The sequence below is a fragment of the Lygodium microphyllum genome, chromosome 12 (assembly GCF_053477565.2).
Source record: "Lygodium microphyllum isolate KBCC chromosome 12, Lygodium_microphyllum_v1.1.10, whole genome shotgun sequence".
Taxonomy (NCBI): domain Eukaryota; kingdom Viridiplantae; phylum Streptophyta; class Polypodiopsida; order Schizaeales; family Lygodiaceae; genus Lygodium; species Lygodium microphyllum.
The window spans coordinates 132836448-132855143 of NC_141146.1; the positions used below are offsets into that span (position 1 = coordinate 132836448).

The following is an 18696-nucleotide window of genomic DNA, read 5'->3' on the forward strand; positions in this document are numbered from 1 at the left end:
TTGTCAGAGCGAAGACACTTAAGTGTCTCATCAGTCTGATTCTCAACCAATGCCAAGAAATTTTGAAACTTGTCAAGCACTTCGTCCTTGCAACGAATAGAGTAAACCCATATCTTTTGTGTAGCATCATCGACAAAGGTGACAGAGTATTTCTTTTCCCCTAAAGATAACCCTGGCATCTGACATACATCGGAATGTACTAACTCTAGAGGAGAAGATTTCAGCGAAAGAGACTTCTTATGAGACGTTTGTGCATGTTTACCATAAACCCAATGATCACAATGCTCAAAATCAACATAACGAAGACAAGGCTAGTAACCCAAACGAGAAAGCACTTTCATTTCAGTTTGACTTAAATATCCGAACTGGCCATGCCACAAAGAAACACTTGGTTGCTCGGTCACGGTAACAACATGGTCATGCAGACTAGATATATGGAGAGGATACAAGGTATCACTTTCACAACCTCTGGCAATCACTCTAGATCCTTTACAAATCTTTCATTTTCCATCACCAAAGGTGGTATGAAATCCATCGTCATCTAGCTGCCCTGTGCTAATCAAGCTCTTCTTGAGCTGAGGTACATGCCGTACATGTTGAAGTGTGAAGACAGAACCATGCTGAAACTGCAATTGCACACTGTCAATACCTGCAATGTCACATGCATAGTTATCCCCAAGATGGACAACACCATGTCGACCCCTTGTATAGTCAGAAAACCACTCACGATGAGGGGTGACATAAAAGGAAGCACGTGAATCTAGAATCCAGGTATACATGTCATCATCCGTATCTACAAGTAAAGCATGTGTAGTAAAGTGTGAAGAGACAAAGAGTACATTCCCACTGTCACTGTCACAAGTAATTACATTCACCTCTTCAATTTTGACAGTGCTCTTCTTAGGCTAACTCTCTTTCTTCTCTTCCTTGCTATCATCTGTCTTCTTGCCCTTTCCTTTCTCTTTCTTCCATTCGTAGCAGTCATGTTTAAAGTGACGTTTCTTGCCATAATGATGGCATTCAACATCCTTACCACGTGATTTACTGTGTCCCCTGCTATCAGATTTACCTTTCTGTTGTGATCTGCCCCTAGTATGCAAAGCACTGGAAGACTTACTGGATGCATTGTTCTGCCGATTCATTTCTTCCATGAGTAGAGTACTCTCTACATCAGCATACAGAAGTATCGCATTAGAATTGCTCATAGCAGTCTTGAATGTATCCCAACTCTAGGGCAGAGTGCAAAGCAAGAACATAGCCTTAAATTCTTCATCAATCATGAACTTCAAGGCAACTAGTTGGCTGAAAATGGAGTTAAACTCACTCAAGTGAGTAGACATCGCTGTACCCTCTTTCATATGCAAATCCATAAGCTTTTTCAGCTAATAAACTTTGCTTGTGGCACTCTTCTGGGCATACAGTTCTTCCAGTCGAGTCCAAATAGCATAGGTAGAATCCAAATCTTCAATGTTAAACAGCAAGGCATCAGAAATCGATAGCTCGATAGTTGAGCATGCAAGCTCATTTAACTCATCCCAGTCTTCCTGTTCCATATCTGCGGGCTTTGCTCCTGTGGTCTTAATCGGCTTTGCCTGCTTCTTCTACAACAGGATATTATAGCATTGTTTTTACCAGACTGCAAAGTTATGTGCTCCTTCAAGCTACTTAATGTGCATGAGATGATTGCTGTCACTGCTGCCAGCCATGATTTTCAGCCCAAATGTGACCAAAAAATTCAGCAAATGTAGGCCCAAACTATCACACAAGTGACCAAGGTACAAACAAGTACCAACCAGCAATAAATGACCACGTAAAAGCAGAAATTTCAGATCTGCAATTAAATTTTCAGAAGCACTAAACCTTGTGCTACAACACTCCACAACTGATTACAGCTGTTCTAAGGACAAATGCATCACATTACATGAGAAGTTCCAAATTTTAGCTGCAATTTCTGTTGTACATGCACCCACGGGCACAAAATTTGACACGCACGGTCAAAATCCCCAAATTTTTGTGCTCAAAGCATCAATCATACATCTGCACTGTCTTTGACATGCACAAAATAGGCCAGTTTTGCCAAAATAGAGCAATTTCAGTAAAACCCCCTAAATTTTCAAAGTACTGGATGTCCAAATTGCATGGAATTAAACCCGCATGTACCTAAAATGACCAAATGGCGCACAAATTTCGCCCAAACAGCAAAAAGCCCCAAATTGCACGGGGTCCAATGTGCATCAATGTCGAGAAATTGGGTAAATTTTAGCCCAATTCTTGCATGTACATGAAAAGCCCCAAATGTCGAAGGCAAAATGTCTCAAATTCTTGCAATTTGTGAGACAAATATCATTGTTGTGTCTTGCTCGCATCAAATCTGGACAAATCCCCAATTTTTTGGCACAAATCTGCCCAAGATTCTGAATTGTGCTTACACGCACAAACGCCCGTCAAAGGGAAAGGGGGCAAAAGGGATTTTAAGAAAGAGTGATTTTTGAAAAAAAAAAAGATGGGGAAGGGGGGGGGGTGTCAGAGTGCAGCGGTGCGGAAGCGTAGGACTGAGAGAGAGAGAACGCAGAGAGAGAAGGGAGAGAAAGAGACAGTGTACACTGAAGATCTGCTGTATAAAGAATGCTGAATACAAAGATATACACGGGCGCAGTGCGCTGGACTGCGTGTCTCCACCTCGACGATGCGACCTGCTGTCCACCTCGAAGTCTGCTGCAGTCTGCACTGTCTGCTGTCTGAAATCTGCGAACAGAGACAGAGATCTGCATGGCACCGGTCTGTAATCTGCGACAGAGAATGATGGCAAGACTGCTGAAAACGTCAGCAATAAATAGGCGAAAATCTGCCTAGAATGGGGCGCCAAAATAGGGCGCAGCCTGATAAAAAACAGCTGCAGGCAGTCGGACTGCCACGTGGCAGTCCGACTGCACAGTCCGACTGTGCAGCTGGACTGTGCAGCTGCTGCCTGCCTGAAAACAGGCTATGATCTCTGACACCCCCTCTCAGAGCCTGGACAGGGCAGAAGCCTGAGGGATCTGGAATGTTGCCGAAGTAGAGCCTGAGGAAGCGCCTTCGTAAACAAATCCGCAAGATTATCCTCCGTCTTGCAATACTCCACAGTGATGGTCTCATCCAAAAGCTTTTCTCGGATGAAGTGGTACTGGATCTCAATGTGCTTCGTCCGGGCATGAAAAACAGGATTCCTCGCCAAGACAATGCAACTCTCATTGTCACATCGCAGCAATGTAGGACGAGTCTGGGGGCACCCAAGCTCCTCCAACAGTCTCCGAAGCCACACAACCTCGCATGTGGTGGAAGACGCGGCCCGATACTCCGCCTCAGTAGACGAAAGGGCTATCGTGGGCTGCTTCTTGCTACTCCAAGAAATAACACCTGCACCCAAAGTAAAGCAGTAACCTGTTGTAGACCGCCTGTGGTCCACGTCACCGGCCCAATCCGAGTCGCTCCAACCTGCAAGTACAAGATCTGACCCATCTGTCCCTGCGGGGTAATGAATCCCCAAATCAGACGTCCCCCTCAGATACCGAAGTATCCTCTGAGCAGCCTGCCAATGCACCGTCTTAGGTTCACTCATGAACCCTGCCAAGAGCCCAACAGCAAAACATAGATCAACCCTGGTGTTGAGAAGCCAAATCAAAGACCCTATCAACTGTCGATAGCGGGAAGCATCCGCCAAAGGAGAAGCTGAGTGGGAAGTGGCCTTCCAGTTCGGATCCATAGGAGTAGAGAGGGCCCGACAATCTTCCATCTCAAAAGACACCAAGAGCTCCTGTACATATCTCTGTTGGGAGAGAAAGATCCCCCTCTGAGACTGAAAAATCTCATGTCCTAAAAAGAAATGGAGTAGCCCCAAATCCGTCATCTCGAACGTCCGATGTAAAGCTGACTTTGTCTCCTGGACCTGCTGTGCATCATCACCTGTGACAATCAAATCATCAACATATAATACAAACAGCACACAACCATCCTCGGAAGTGTGAACATACAGCTGCGGATCGGCCTTGGACCGCCGATATCCCAACTGAGTCTGGAGGAACGAATCAATCTTCTCGTTCCAAGCTCGCGGGGCCTGCTTGAGACCATACAGGGCCTTCTTCAACCTGTAGACTTTCCCATCGGAAGAACCAAAGCCAGGAGGCTGCTCAACGTAGATCTCCTCCTTCAAATCACCATTCAGGAAGGCCGACTTCACATCCAGCTGATAAACAGGCCATCTCCTATGGCCAGCCAAAGCAAGAACAGCTCTAATGGTTGCCATACGAGCTGTAGGGGCAAAGGTGTCATGACAGTCAATCCCTGGGCGCTGGGCAAAACCCTTAGCAACAAGGCGAGCCTTGTGCTTATCCAAAGTACCATCACTGAGATATTTGGTCTTGAAGACCCACTTGACTCCAATCACCTTCTTCTTCGGGGGGCGTGGCACAAGTGACCAAGTGCCATTCCTCTCAATAGCCTCCAACTCAGCTTCCATAGCTTTCTTCCATGGGGCGGACTGTAAAGCCTCCTTCACGGAGGTGGGCTCTCGATCCTGCATAACTCGGGACATCAAACAATAATTGGAGCACACAAGCTCCGAAGAATGCGCCTGGTGCCTCCGTGACCGCCGCGGACCATCTTGCGGTCCCCACTCCTCAGGAACCCCCTCGATCCCTGAATCACGGAGTGTGTCACGGGCCCAGCGAGGAGGAGGCCGAACCTCCCCTCGTCGTTCTCCATCAGTAGAAGACTCTGGAATGTCCACCGGTGGTAACTCCTCAGAAGGATCCGGTGGAACAGTAGACTCTGTGTCAGAAACAGAATCATAATCAAACGGCACAGGCTCCAGTGGAACTGTAGAAGGAGCCAAACTCTCCCCTGGATCTCCAAGAACGGGATGCTCCTCACCCGTTGAAGAAGCCGGAACCTCCACAAACCGCACATCACGGCTAGTATATACATCCCGCTTGACGGGATCATAGAGTCGGTAGCCTTGGGACTAGGAGCTGTAGCCAACAAATACCTGTTTGCGGGAAGCCGCTTCGAATTTGTCACGGTGAGCTTTGGGAATGTGAACATAGGCATCACACCCAAAGACCCGAAAGTAAGAAACATCTGGCTTCGTTCCAAAATACGCCTCAAATGGAGTCATCCCTTCCACGGCCGAAGTAGGAGATCGGTTAAGGATGTGGACTGCAGTAGCCACAGCCTCGGCCCACAGAACCTGGGGGGTCTGTCGGTGCTCCATCATGGTGCGCGCCATCTCGATCACACTGCGGTTCTTCCGTTCGAGAATACCATTTTATTGTGGAGTATTCGTATTGGCAAACTCCTAGTGAATTCCTCTATCTGCACAAAACCGAGCAAATTCATTAGAGACAAATTCACCTCCCTTGTCGGATCGCAAGGTCTTCAACTTCCGGCTTGATCGGTTCTCCTCAAAGAGAAGCCAATCCTTGAAGTGCGAGAAAGCTTCTGATTTTAGTGCCAAAAAGTAGGCCCATGTCATCCTGCTATAGTCATCCACGATCAGCATGAAGTACGAGCTCCCACGCAGGGACTCATTCCTCATAGGGCCACATAGATCCGTAGATACTAACTCCATCGGTGAAGTAGACCGCCGCGAAGCGGTGTGGGGAATGGCATCCCTATGCTGCTTCCCCTTTATGCAGGAGACACATGGCTGCTGGCTCACCACTATATCCGGCAACCCTCGAACAAGCTGTCCCCGTGACGCCTTCCGAAGATAGTCATAGTTCAGGTGACCAAACCTAGCATGCCATAATTCAGACTGTGACTGTGAGGTAAGAAGAAGAGTAGAGAGGGCAGTGGAAGACTTCAGTTTGTAAATGCCGTTCTCCTCATATCCAGATGATAGAACCTTCCTCGATTCACGATCAAGGACTCGCACTGTAGAACTGTCAAACTCCACCAGAAGACCAAGGGAACAAATCTTATGGACTGAAAGGAGATGGTACCCCAATCCTGGTACATGCAAAACCTCTGAAGTATGGGTGCCACCTCGTCCATCCGGAATAAGCTGCATCTTACCCCGACCTGCAATAGAAACTGAAGAGCTGTCTCCAATGAGAACCTGCCCACGCGAAGGTCGCAGCTGGGCAACACCATCCGATGAAGGAGTCATGTGCCGTGAGGCACCACTATCAATAATCCACTCTCGAGATTGGGAAGCCGCCATCGCAGCATCAGAAGCATTCGGTGAAGCGTCCTCAATGACAACTAAATGTAGAAATGCAGCTGATGAGGGTGCAGCCACCGCTCCAGAATCCTTGGTGTCCTTCTTCTTGGTGTCCTTCGAGTCTTTGTCAGGGCAATCCTTCTTCCAATGGCCAGTCTTTCCACAAATATGGCATGTGGAGTCTTTGTCCTTGTCCTTCTCCTTGTCCTTCTTGGACTTGTTATCCCCCTTCTTCTTCTTTTGGTCCTTCCCCTTCTTCTGAGAGGCTTGACCTGTCAACGCCTCCGTCTTGGAAGCATTCTGTCCCTTTAACTGTTCCTCTTGGTCCAAGACCACAGGAACTAACTCCTCCCACCGAAGAGTAGACTCGCGCCCTGAAGCAATAAGGGCAGAGTAAAATGTACCGAATCGTGGCGGCAACTGGGACAAGAGTGTAATCGCCATGTCTTCGGAGGAGATCGGCTTCCCCGCATTCTGAACCTGCATCTGTAGCTGCCTTAGCTTGTTAATGTGTTCCCTTAGCGAAGAAGACTTATTGATGGACAAGGTCCGCATCTGTACCTCCAAAGAAACCCTCTTCATCAGGGTCATCCGATTGTACATTTGATCAAGCTCCAGCCATATCTCACGAGCCACCGTCAAGTGCTCGATGTGAGCGATCACGGCTGTAGTGCATGATGGAAAGAGAAAGGATCGAATCCTGGCATTCAGTTTGTCCCAATGAGACTGGGCCCTGGCCAACTCCGCACGAGCATCGGAAGAGAGTTTGGACTCATCTCTTACCGAGGGCCGGTCAATATCTTCCTGTACCAACTCCGCCAAATCATAGGACTCCAGAATGGCCAACATCATAACGCGCCAAATGCGGTAGTTGTCGCCGTCGAGCTTCTGATCTGTAGGAAGAGCCGGTAGGACAGGCACCTTCCGGTCCATAATCGCCTGGAACTCCAAGTCCATCTCTGTAGACATCTTCACCTGCAATGCCTTCTCAAACGCAAAAGCAGCCCCCTCTGACTGAGTAGACTCAGCCTGCTAAGGCTCTTCAGCGTCCCGAAGCTCCTTCACCCGCCGGAGGCGATGAAAAAGCAAAACCTGCACTTTTAGGTTGAAAACTCAGACTTTCTCCGCGACAAACAGCAGTAAACAGCAGCAAATCCACCACCTGTACTCCTTTCCTGTGCGCGCACACTCGTTTCAGCCTTGTTCCAAGGCGCAGCCCTCCTGTCTGCCCTTAAACGCAAAAAACGCAAATTTGTGTCGCGATGGAAACTCCTCTTCAGGTTGATTCTGCGCTCAGTCAGCCCTCAAACACTGCTCTGATACCATGTCAGAGTGCAGCGGTGCGGAAGCGTAGGACTGAGAGAGAGAGAACGCAGAGAGAGAAGGGAGAGAAAGAGACAGTGTACACTGAAGATCTGCTGTATAAAGAATGCTGAATACAAAGATATACACGGGCGCAGTGCGCTGGACTGCGTGTCTCCACCTCGATGATGCGACCTGCTGTCCACCTCGAAGTCTGCTGCAGTCTGCACTGTCTGCTGTCTGAAATCTGCGAACAGAGACAGAGATCTGCACGGCACCGGTCTGTAATCTGCGACAGAGAATGATGGCAAGACTGCTGAAAACGTCAGCAATAAATAGGCGAAAATCTGCCTAGAATGGGGTGCCAAAATAGGGCGCAGCCTGATAAAAAACAGCTGCAGGCAGTCGGACTGCCACGTGGCAGTCCGACTGCACAGTCCGACTGTGCAGCTGGACTGTGCAGCTGCTGCCTGCCTGAAAACAAGCTATGATCTCTGACAGGGGGGGGTTTTCCGTTGACTCGCTGACATGGGTTTCGACTGTGCAACTAGTGGCCACCACGCGTTGGACCCATTGTCGCTTGCAAGTCGTTGCCTCCGCCTGCCCGCTTCGTCGTTGCGTGTCGCCTGGAGTGTGTTGTCTGCATCCTGTGACCTGCCGCCTAGGCTGCGGCCTATTGCCTCGACTGTTTGCTGCTTGCCGACGTGCCCAGTTGGTCCGTCCCTTTGCGATCTTCCCGTCCGCCTGCGTGTCGTGCCCGCCTGCTTGTCGTGTCCGCCTGCTCTCCAACAGCAACTGTCGCCTTGGCAGTCTCCTACTCACCCAGCTCACACATGACTACGCCTTGAGAAGCGTGCACTCCTAAGCTATCTCGAGAAGCGTGCACTCCTTGCTTGCTCTGATGCCAGTTTGTTATGACAGAGAGCGCGAGGATCGAGACACGCAATGCTTTCTCATAGTAGAGTAGAGAGCAGTAGTAGAAAGGAGAGTGAGCACGGCACAATGGGTGTTTGGTACAGTGATTAGTGTACCTCTTTAGGGTTTAGATAGATATATATAAAAGTACAAAAGTGCTAAGGGTGTGTTCACACCCATGCACATATAAAAGGCATGATGGCCCTTTATTCCCAATAGGAAAAAGGGAATATGCCAAACACAAGCCTCCATGTTGTGGTTCGGAGTGTGACCATAGCACCTAAAGAGGGGATAATGTGTGTGACCAATTGAAAACTTGGTAAATGAAGGGCCTCGATGGTAGCCTCAAGGAAGGCTGTTACTCGGCCTCAGGAAAAGAAGCCTCCATGTTGTGGTTCGGAGTATGAAGCCTAACCAAAGAGGGGCAACCGAGATGGGAATACCAAACCATCCAAGTGTTTGCTTAAATCAAAATAGTAGGTCTTGTAAGGGGTAGTTTGAAATTAAGAGATAAGCAATAAGCGTAAGTACCTGTTGAGACCATAGAACACACATAAGCTTTCATTGGGCACTAGATGTAGATGGCAACTCGGATTGAGAAGATAAGGTGTCAAGAAAAGTGACAGGATGGTATGCACTCGTACCGTATCAGAGAAATAGTAGGGTTTGCGGGGCGTGCGGCAATCTTGAAACTCAGAAGAAGAAGCAGCAGTTGAATTATGAACATTGAATCATGTTGAATGAATCAAGTTGATACAATGGAGTAAAACCCAAAGATGACTACACACACTGTCTTAGTTGATCAAGCAATAGCACCTGGAAGAAATCTACGGTGTGAAGGGAGCAAAACACAATCCTTCGGGCAGAGGTGTTGATGACAAGGGAAAGAATTGCTTTATGGAGAGAGCAAAACACAGTCCTCGGGTAGTGAAATGTTAAGAGTAGACACTAGAAGATGAAGGGCAGCAGTAGAGGGAGGGAAAGTAGTCCTCAGGAGCTATTAGAGATGAAGGAAACTTTCCGAGTTGATAGCTGCTATCAAGGCGATTGCTAGGCAGCCAGTTGGAGAAGAAAACACAAGAATATTTGTTGAAGATAATTAGTTGTACAAGTCCAAGGAGTAGTGAAACCAACTCACGTAGCATCAGGGATGATTAAGAATAGGTTGCTAGACTGAAACTGCAGCAATATGGATTGTTTGATGGTCATGTGAAGAATACCTCATGAATGAAATCACTTGCTAGTATGTCATCATGATCAATTGGATAGCACCACGAATTGAGATATCCGTCAAGGTAGGGGTGTGGACGGCAATGGTAGAGGGTCGAGGCGGAAGGTGTGATGAGGAAATGATGAAGAATGAATGAGAGAGTAAGTGTGGAGTGGAGTCAAGAATGGATGAATGCCCATGCCTTATTTATAGGCACATGAGGCATTGAACTCTATTGGATGGCACCCACTGAAGTTTCTAGTGTGGAGCCCTAGCTCTCTTGAGTGGTGCCCAAACATTGAGAAATGATATCAATAAAGCCTTTTTGGGGTTGTAAATGGAAACCAAAGTAGGAATCAAGGTTGGATTTCTCAACATCCCCTTTCAAGCCCAAAAAGGAGCCATGAGAGAGAGGGAGGGAGAGAGAGGCTCCACCTTGTAATCGCAATGTTCCACCTATAAGGAAACTTGTAGTGAAGGATAGTAGACATGGTGAATTGATGGTACCCACCCGAAACACAACTTTGGGAGAGAAGCCACAAGCTCCATAGCTCTATGCTAGAAGGTATACAAAGGCCTAGCCATCAAGTTACGGCTGAAACATCCAAAGCCCCAAATTAGGAAGAACCTATAGATATTGGGCAGCAATGGGAATCGCTGGTTTGGCATGGAGAGGTCTCAATGGGTGAGATGGCATGGAGAGTTTAACCACCCCAAGAAAGTAAAGGGTGTGTGAAGAAGCATAGGATGAGAAGGGACCCCCTTTGAAGCTGAAGGAATGCGATCCCCCTCTGAAGGAGAAGAAAGATGAACCCCCTCTAAATCCCCCTTGGCGAGAGGGAATCAAGATGGATCACGGCCTCTAGAGTGTCAAAGGACAAAGGAAATGTTGGGGTTGTCGAAGAAGGTATTTGGGGCTCCAATGGAGCAGAGGCTAGGAAGCTTCGAGAGGTGGCCTCTCAAATTTGATGGAGGGAGGGTATCTCATAGGAACTCCTCGATGCCCGCAAAGCAGTCTGTGTGGAGCCATATAAGGGTGGTAAGCGAATAGGTAGTTCATGTGGAGCCATAAGTAGGCAACAACCTCTCTCTTGGTGGAGTGGACTATGGAGCCAAAGGAGTCAAAGGAGTTAAACAACCATTGTCTCTTGAAGGAGCAGATTGATGAGGAGAGGGTACCCAACAACCATTGTCTCTAGGTGAAGCGGATTGTGGAATTGCGGGCTAGGAATGCCACTGCACTCGAAAATGGGTGGGGGAATCCTCCGTAGTGCATTATGGCGGTCTCCAAGAGGGCCTCTATTGGGTCACAAGGGCTTAGTGCGCATTGAGTTCGTCTTATTGCCTTGAGGATAAAAATCTGATACCTGATGCAAAATGATCTCTATGGCCCATAAGGATGAGGTGGCACAAGGAGTATTGGGGGGAATATGTGTGTGGTCCTGTGGGATAGGGAGCAAAGGTTGACGTCGACAATCTTTGGTGATATGATTGTTCTTGTTGTAGGAGGTGCACCTAGTGGTTGGTCCTCCTATATGTGGAGAGGGCCGAGGCCATAGCACCGATGTGACAAACCTGTAAAGGGAGGGTGCGAGGAAGAAGAAGAAAAGGGTATTCTCGACAATGCATTAGAAGTAGGGGAAATGTGAAAGTGATGATGAGTCCACAACCTCTGTTTGCCTTCTCTGATCAAGTGGATCTTTTAGCTCTTTGAGCACCTTTGCTTTGATACCATGTCAAGAAAAGTGATGGGACAATATCCACTCATTCCATATTGTTGGACCAAGAGGGGCACGAGAGAGAGAGAGAGAGAGGTCGAGTAGGAGTGAGCGTGAGAGTGTGACGGCTGGAGAGAGAGTGAGCAGAGTGAAAGTACGAGTCGATTAGAGTGTACCAATAATGTGTTGGTACACAAAGAATAAAATGTATTTATACTTAGGGCACGTAAAGGGTGCATTCACATGTACAATGTACGCGTACTATACACGGGGGTTGCCAGGCCTTTATCCCAACAACTTCCCACTTAAAGGTCTGATGTGAACCTCTAGCTAACCAACTCCCACTAGTCGAATGCGATGCTTGTGTAGAGCTTTGCTTAGACTTTTAGTGAGAACATCTGCAGAGTTATCTTGTGTTTTAATCTTGGTCAATGTGATTTGACCATCTTCCAGAATCTGTTTGATGAAGTGATATCGCTCATCTATATGCTTTGTGCGTGAATGATACATGGCATTCTTAGCCAGATACACAACACTCTGGCTATCACATCCCAAAACTACAGTACCCATAGACATGCTGAGATCATCTGCAAGTCTACTCAACCATATAGCTTCCTTAGAAGCTTTAGTAGCTGATATGTATTCAGCTTCAGTGGTACTCAGTGCAACAATGTTTTGCAACTTGGAATACCAAGAAACAGCCCCACCAGCAACTGTAAAGACATACCCGTTGGTGGACCTACGAGTGTCCAAGTCACCTGCCATGTCTGCATCACAATATCCGTGCAAACTAAGTGCACCTTGCCCATAGCAAATACTTTTTCTTTGTGTACCCTTAAGGTATCGAAGAATACACTTGACAGTCTCCCAATGTGCTTTGCCAAGATTTGACATAAACCTGCTAACAACTTCCACTGCATGAGCAATGTGTGGATGAGTAGCAACCATAGCATACATAAGAGAGCCACAAGCTGATGCATAAGGAACTCCCTTCATAGCATATGCTTCCACGTCATCTTTGGAGTTGTTGGCTTTGCTAAGCTTGAGATAAGGAGGTAAGGGTACCCCAAAAGGCTTAGCTTCAGCCATGTTAAATCTGTCTAGTACCTTTCCAATGTACTTTTCTTGAGATAAAAACAACAATTTCCGCATTCTATCTCCATAAATCCTCAGGCCCAAAATATGCTTTGCATTCCCCAATTCTTTCATGGAGAAAGCTGATTTCAACTGATTTTTGAGAGCATCCAAGCTAGTCTTTCTTTTCCCAGCTAGTAACATATCATCCATATACAAAACAAGTATGATGGATCTGCCATCCGTATTCTTTTTTATGTACAAGCAATGATCTGCATGGCTGCGTGTAAACTCATGAGATAGCACAAAAGTGTCAAACTTTTTGTACCACTGCCGTGGTGCTTGCTTAAGCCCATACAGGCTGCGTTTTAGCTTACACACCATCTGCTCTTTTCTAGGAACTACAAAGCCCTCGGGCTGTTTCATGTAGATTTCCTCATCAATGTCACCATGCAAGAAAGTTGTTTCTACATCCATTTGATATAGCTCTAAATCCAAAACAACAGTAAGAGCAAAAAGCATACGTAAAGTGGTCATCTTCACAACAGGTGAGAAGGCCTCTTGGAAGTCATATCTTCCTTTTGTGCATACCCTTTGGCAACTAGCCTTGCCTTGTACTTGGGTTTCCCATCAACTGTCTTGACTTTGTACCCCCATTTGTTTGGAAGTGGCTTCCTTCCCTTGGGCAATGACACAAGATCCCAAGTTTCATTTGCATATAGAGATTTAATCTCTTCCTGCATAGCTAGCTCCCACTTACTACTGAACTTACATGACTTGGCTTCTTTGTATGTAAGAGGCTCACCCTCATCTGTAAGCATCATATAATGCAAGGAGGGGTCAAACCTATGTGGATGCCTTCTTACACGTGTAGACCTGCGTACCCAATGATCAACATTTTCAGGAATTGGGTCTACATCTGGAGGTATATTATTTTCAGCATTTATTGGCTGCTGTAAACCATTTTCAGCATGCTGTTCATGCTGTACATCACCTTCATTTTCATTTCCATCACCTGCATTTTCATAATCAGCAAACGTATCTTGCTGTCCATGACCTCCTTGTGCTTCTATTTGCTGTTCATCATCATTTGGCTTAAAAATAACTGGCTGATCATCAGTTTCAGCCTGTGGTACAGCAACTTGAGGCTCATTTTCTGAAGTAATAGGTGGCTGCAAACTCTGAAACTTCACCTTTTTCAGATCTTTATTAGAGGCTAAAGTGGCTTTCAGCAATTTTGCCTCATTGAACTCAACGTTATGGCTGTGCATAATTTTCTTGGACTGAGGTAACCACACTTTGTAGCCAAATTCACCCTCATCACCATAGCCCATGAAAATGCCGTTGGTGGATTTTGGGTCAAGTTTATTCCTCGGCTCATTCCTAACATGCACGAAAGCATCACAACCAAATATGCGTAAATGGTCATATGAGGCCGATTTGCCAGACCAAACTTCCTCACGGATGCCATTATTTAAGGACCTATTTGGAGAGCGGTTACAAATGTGAACCGCGGTTTTGAGTGCCTCTCCCCAAAATGCACGAGGGAGATTAGCAGTGGACAGCATGCACCGCACACTTTCACATGAAATCCTGTTATATCTTTCAGCCACCCCATTTGAAGAAGGGTTGTAAGGGGCTGTAAGCTCCCTCTTAATACCATGCGAGTCACAAAAGGACTTGAATTCAATCGATGTGAACTCACCCCCATTATCAGTCCTTAAGCATTTTAAGCTTTCTACTTGTGTGACTGGTCACAAATGCATGAAAAGTTTTAAAAACAGCAAACACTTCACTTTTTTTTTTAGCAAGTACACCCAAATCTTATTGGAATAGTTATCTATAAAGGAGACAAAATATGTATAGCACCACCCAACGATTTCACGGGCATACTACATACATCAAAATGCACTAAGTCCAAGACATTGGACTGACGAGAGACACCAAAGTAAAAGGAAATTTTAATTTGCTTTCCAAACTAACACTCACCACAAAAGTCAAGTTTAGAGCCTTTTCCATCAGCCCTCTTCAGAGAGGTAAGGACATCAAGTCCTTTTTGGCTCATATGGCCTAATCTCTTATGCCATAACTCCAAGTGGCTGCAAATTTCAGCAACTGCAAGAAACTTGCTATTTAAGGCTTTGTAGTGCAAACAATACAAAGTGCCCTTCTTGGTTTCTTTTGCAATCAGCATGGACCCCTTTTTCACTTTCCACAAACCACTACCAAACAGTGTGGTGTAGCCATGCAAGTCAAGCTAACCAATAGATAGTAAACTCTTTTTAATGCCAGGCACATATCTGACATCTTTCAGCACAAGCTCTTGACCATTGTCTAAAGACAAGTGTACTATGCCAATCCCATCAATGCTACAAGTATGGTTATTTCCAAGATACACCTTTCATAATTGCATGCATTGAACATAGCAAAACACTCCAAGCAAGGAGTCACATGGAAAGAGGCACCAGAGTCTACAATCCAAGTTTGAGTGACACCATCATCGATTGACAAGTGCATCAATCACATCAGCCTTGGTAATTTGCATATCCTGCATGTGACATACTAGGGCATCGTAATCAGCTGCACATAATACATCGGCCTCTGTATCTGAAAGCTCCTCTATGACCACATTAGAGGCCACATTGGCCTTTTCTTTGCCTTTGGTTGTCTCCGATGTATCTGTGTTTTCTTCCTTCTTCTTTTTATCTCTTGCATTCTCCTTTCTCTCTCGATCCTTCTTGTAGTATCTACAATCAGGTTTCTTGTGGCCCTTCCGACCACAGTGATAGCAAGTAATGTCACTCTTTTCCTTTACTTTGCTCTTGCTCCTGTTTCTGTGTCATGTATTTGCATTTTTCTTTTTAGCCCTGCCTCTTACATTAAAAGCTAAGTTGCTACTTCTCCACTAAATAGGTGTGGTGATCTCATAAGTAGTTTTCAGCTTCTCCCATATTGCATAACTTGTGTCTAAACCCTTAATGTTTGTCAGAATGTCATTAGTGAAACCCTTAATGTTTGCCACAACCTTTTTATTCACTCTGGCCCAATTTGCATTAGACATTAGTGCGGGTTTATCTTCTTGCAAAGCATCCTCACAATCCTTTAGGAACAAAATGCTGTGGATACGGCCTTTCCGAAGGTCAAAGCCATGACCATCAAACTGTTTAATCTCCATCGAACTCTTGATGTCTGAATTGGAAGAAGTTGCAGCCATTTTATCACGAACACAAGAGTAAATGCACTAATCTACAGAAGCACAAGCTGAACCAACAAAATACACTGCCGTTTTTCCTCAACCAGAAATGAATCTCTGCTGTTTGTACATGAACCAATCACTTCACGGGCAAAAGATGCAGAAATTTACCAAATTCTGCGCAAATCCCCAAAACTTCAAGTCCAAAATTGCATAAATGTTAGTCAATCTGACCCAGTTGAGCAAAACTTTGCCAATATATGAAAAGCCCCAAGTTTCTGGGATCCAATGTCAAGAAATTTTACTTAAAGGGGCAAAGTTTTGACTAATTTGGCAAAATCCCCAAATTAATTTGGGTCACTGCTTGCAATGTCTGCAATTTCTGACTCGAAAGTCACTAACAGGCATGAACGATGTCAAATTTGGGAAAAGCCCCAAATTTCTGGCTTGAATCTTCACAAATCTGAGATCTTTGCTTCCGGCGTTTGAACTCCCGTAAAAAAGAAGAGAGTAATTGAAAAATTAAAAGAAATTTTTGATTTTTGAAGATTGACAGGAGGTCGTTGACCGTCGTGTTACTGACAGCTTGTTGGAGCTCGTTCCACGCACGCGTCTCACGCCCTGCAGCAGCTCTCCAGGATGTCCCCCTCTGTTGCGACACGACGTCTCCTTGCCAAACACGTCAGTTGCCTCACATCTTGACCGTGTGCAGTAAGAGGCGCTTGGTTCACGCCCGCCGCCCAGTGCCGCTTGGTTGGTATACGCGCGAGTAGGTGCCGCTTGATTGGTCCAGGCCTGACGACTTGTTTGCACGTTTGCTACCAGTGGACTCTACTTATTGCTTGCCTGCTGAAGGTCGCTTGCCTGTTGCTTGCCGGCTGAAGGTCGTGTTCGAGTTGGGAAGGGTGCACAGAACCTTAAGCTCTGATACCAGTTGTTGGACCAAGAGGGGCACAACAGAGAGAGAGAGGTTGAGTAGGAGTGAGCGTGAGAGTGATGGCTGGAGAGAGAGTGAGCAGAGTGGAAGTACGAGTCGATTAGAGTGTACCAACAATGTGTTGGTACACAAAGAATAAAATGTATTTATACTTAGGGCACGCAAAGGGTGCATTCACATGTACAATGTGCGTGTATTATACACGGGGGTTACCGGGCCTTTATCCCAACACTTATCAGAGAGACAATGGGTTTGTGGGGTGAAACACGGTGTACTGCAAATACTGAGAGGAGAAAACTCAAAAACTCAGAAGAAGAAGAAGATGAATGATGAACACTAAATCATGCTGAATGAATCAATGTGATACAAGGAGCAAAGCTCAAAGATGACTACATTGTTGTGGCTGATTAGGCAACAACACCTAGAAGAAATCTGCATTGTGAAGCAAGTGGAACACAAATCTTTGGGCGGAGGTGTTGATGACGAGGGAAAGGGCTGCTTTATGGAGGGAGCTAAACACAGTCCTTCGGGCATGTGAATGTCAAAGAGTCGACATTGGAAGATGAAGGGCATCAGTACAGGGAGGGAAAGCATTCCTTAGGAGGTGTTATACTGAAATTTCTCTGAGATGATGGCTGCTATCAAGGTGACTGCTGGGCAGCTGGCTAGAGAAGAAAATGCAAGAATATTTGATGAAGATAATCTGCTGTACCAGTTCAGGAGGAGAGAAACCAGCAAACACAGCAGTAGGGATGATGAAGGCTGAAAATAGAGCAATTTGGAGTGTCCGATTGCAATGTGAAGAAGACCTTTAGAATGAAATCACGTGCTGGTATGGTGTCGCGATCAGCTGGACAACACTACGATTTGAGATCTCTACCAAGGTAGGGGTCTGGACAGCAATGGTAGAGGGCTGAGGCTGAAAGTGTGATGAGGGAATGATGATGAATGAATGAGAGACTAAGTGTGGAGTGGAGTCAAGAATGGATGAATGCCCATGCCCTATTTATGGGTACATGAGCCATTGAATTCTCTTGGGTGGCGCAACCCAATGAAGTGTCTAGTGTGGTGTCCCAGCACTCTTGGGTGGTATCCAAACACTAACTAATGATACAAATAAAACCTTTTTGGGGTTGTGAATGGAAACCAAAATAGGAATTAAGGTTATGACATGCACTTATGAATGGGTTTCTCAACAAAAGGTAGCATCTTGTCTATCCTCAAGGGAGACAAGGAGCTCTTGAGGACCAAAGTCTACTGGGCAGGGGTGGGGGCGGGTTTGGCCGACCCATTAAATAGGCCCTCGGGTGTAATGGGGGCAGGTTGAGAAGGTGGGTTTGAAGTTGTGTGATTATCAAGTCTGCTGACCACATGATTGAGAACTGACAAAGTGCACAAGAACTAAATAATATTGTGTTGATGCTTTAAAGCACAATTGCTCAAACATGAGCAATGGCAAATCATCCTGGAATACTGGCAACCTCCAATCATCCTAGAATACCGGCATGGAGGATTACAATAAACCAGGTGACTAGAAGCAAGCAAACACAAAAAAGGGCATATAAATCTCACATTGACTTGACTATCATTATTTTTGTTGCTTGTTTAAAGATTGATAAGCAAATTAACATTTATAGAAAACCTCTAGACATTTTCCCTATTTTCCAGGATTTCTTAACCAGCCTGTATTTTTGTATAGGGCGAACAACATGCTGACCAGATCAGTCAGTTATTGGCTCTTTATAGCTGGTGAGTTGCAACTTGCAAGCAGTGAGGATTCAGCTATATTCAGGCTCCTGGTTTCTGCTCTCAAATATCAGTGTTCTGCAGATCTGATGTCAGCCCATTTCAGCACATCAGAATCTCTCTCAGCATGCCTACTCTTCTGTCCCATGGCCAACTGGACTGACTCATTATGTCGACTGGTTCTGCCAAGTTGCCTGCGGATTGTGCTGAGTAGTAGCCATACTTGTGTAGTCGCCATGCCATTTTGGGGTGAGCTTTCTTGTAGGTATCCTAGGTTGAATGCTGATCTGAAGTTGGCATAGGGCATACGCAAGTCTTCTAATTGATCATTCATGAGAAGTGATTGCTGTACCTCCATACTTGGAGTATCCAGTCAAGTCAGCAATGAGAGATAAAGAGAGC

The 18696-nt window shown here is 46.0% G+C and overlaps 1 protein-coding gene across 3 annotated transcripts in view; it reads left to right on the forward strand.

Moving 5' to 3' along the window:
- The window catches only part of LOC148028294 (uncharacterized), a 104395-nt gene that overhangs the window by 22802 nt on the left and 62897 nt on the right, over positions 1–18696 (forward strand). The gene's annotated exons all lie outside the window — the stretch shown is intronic.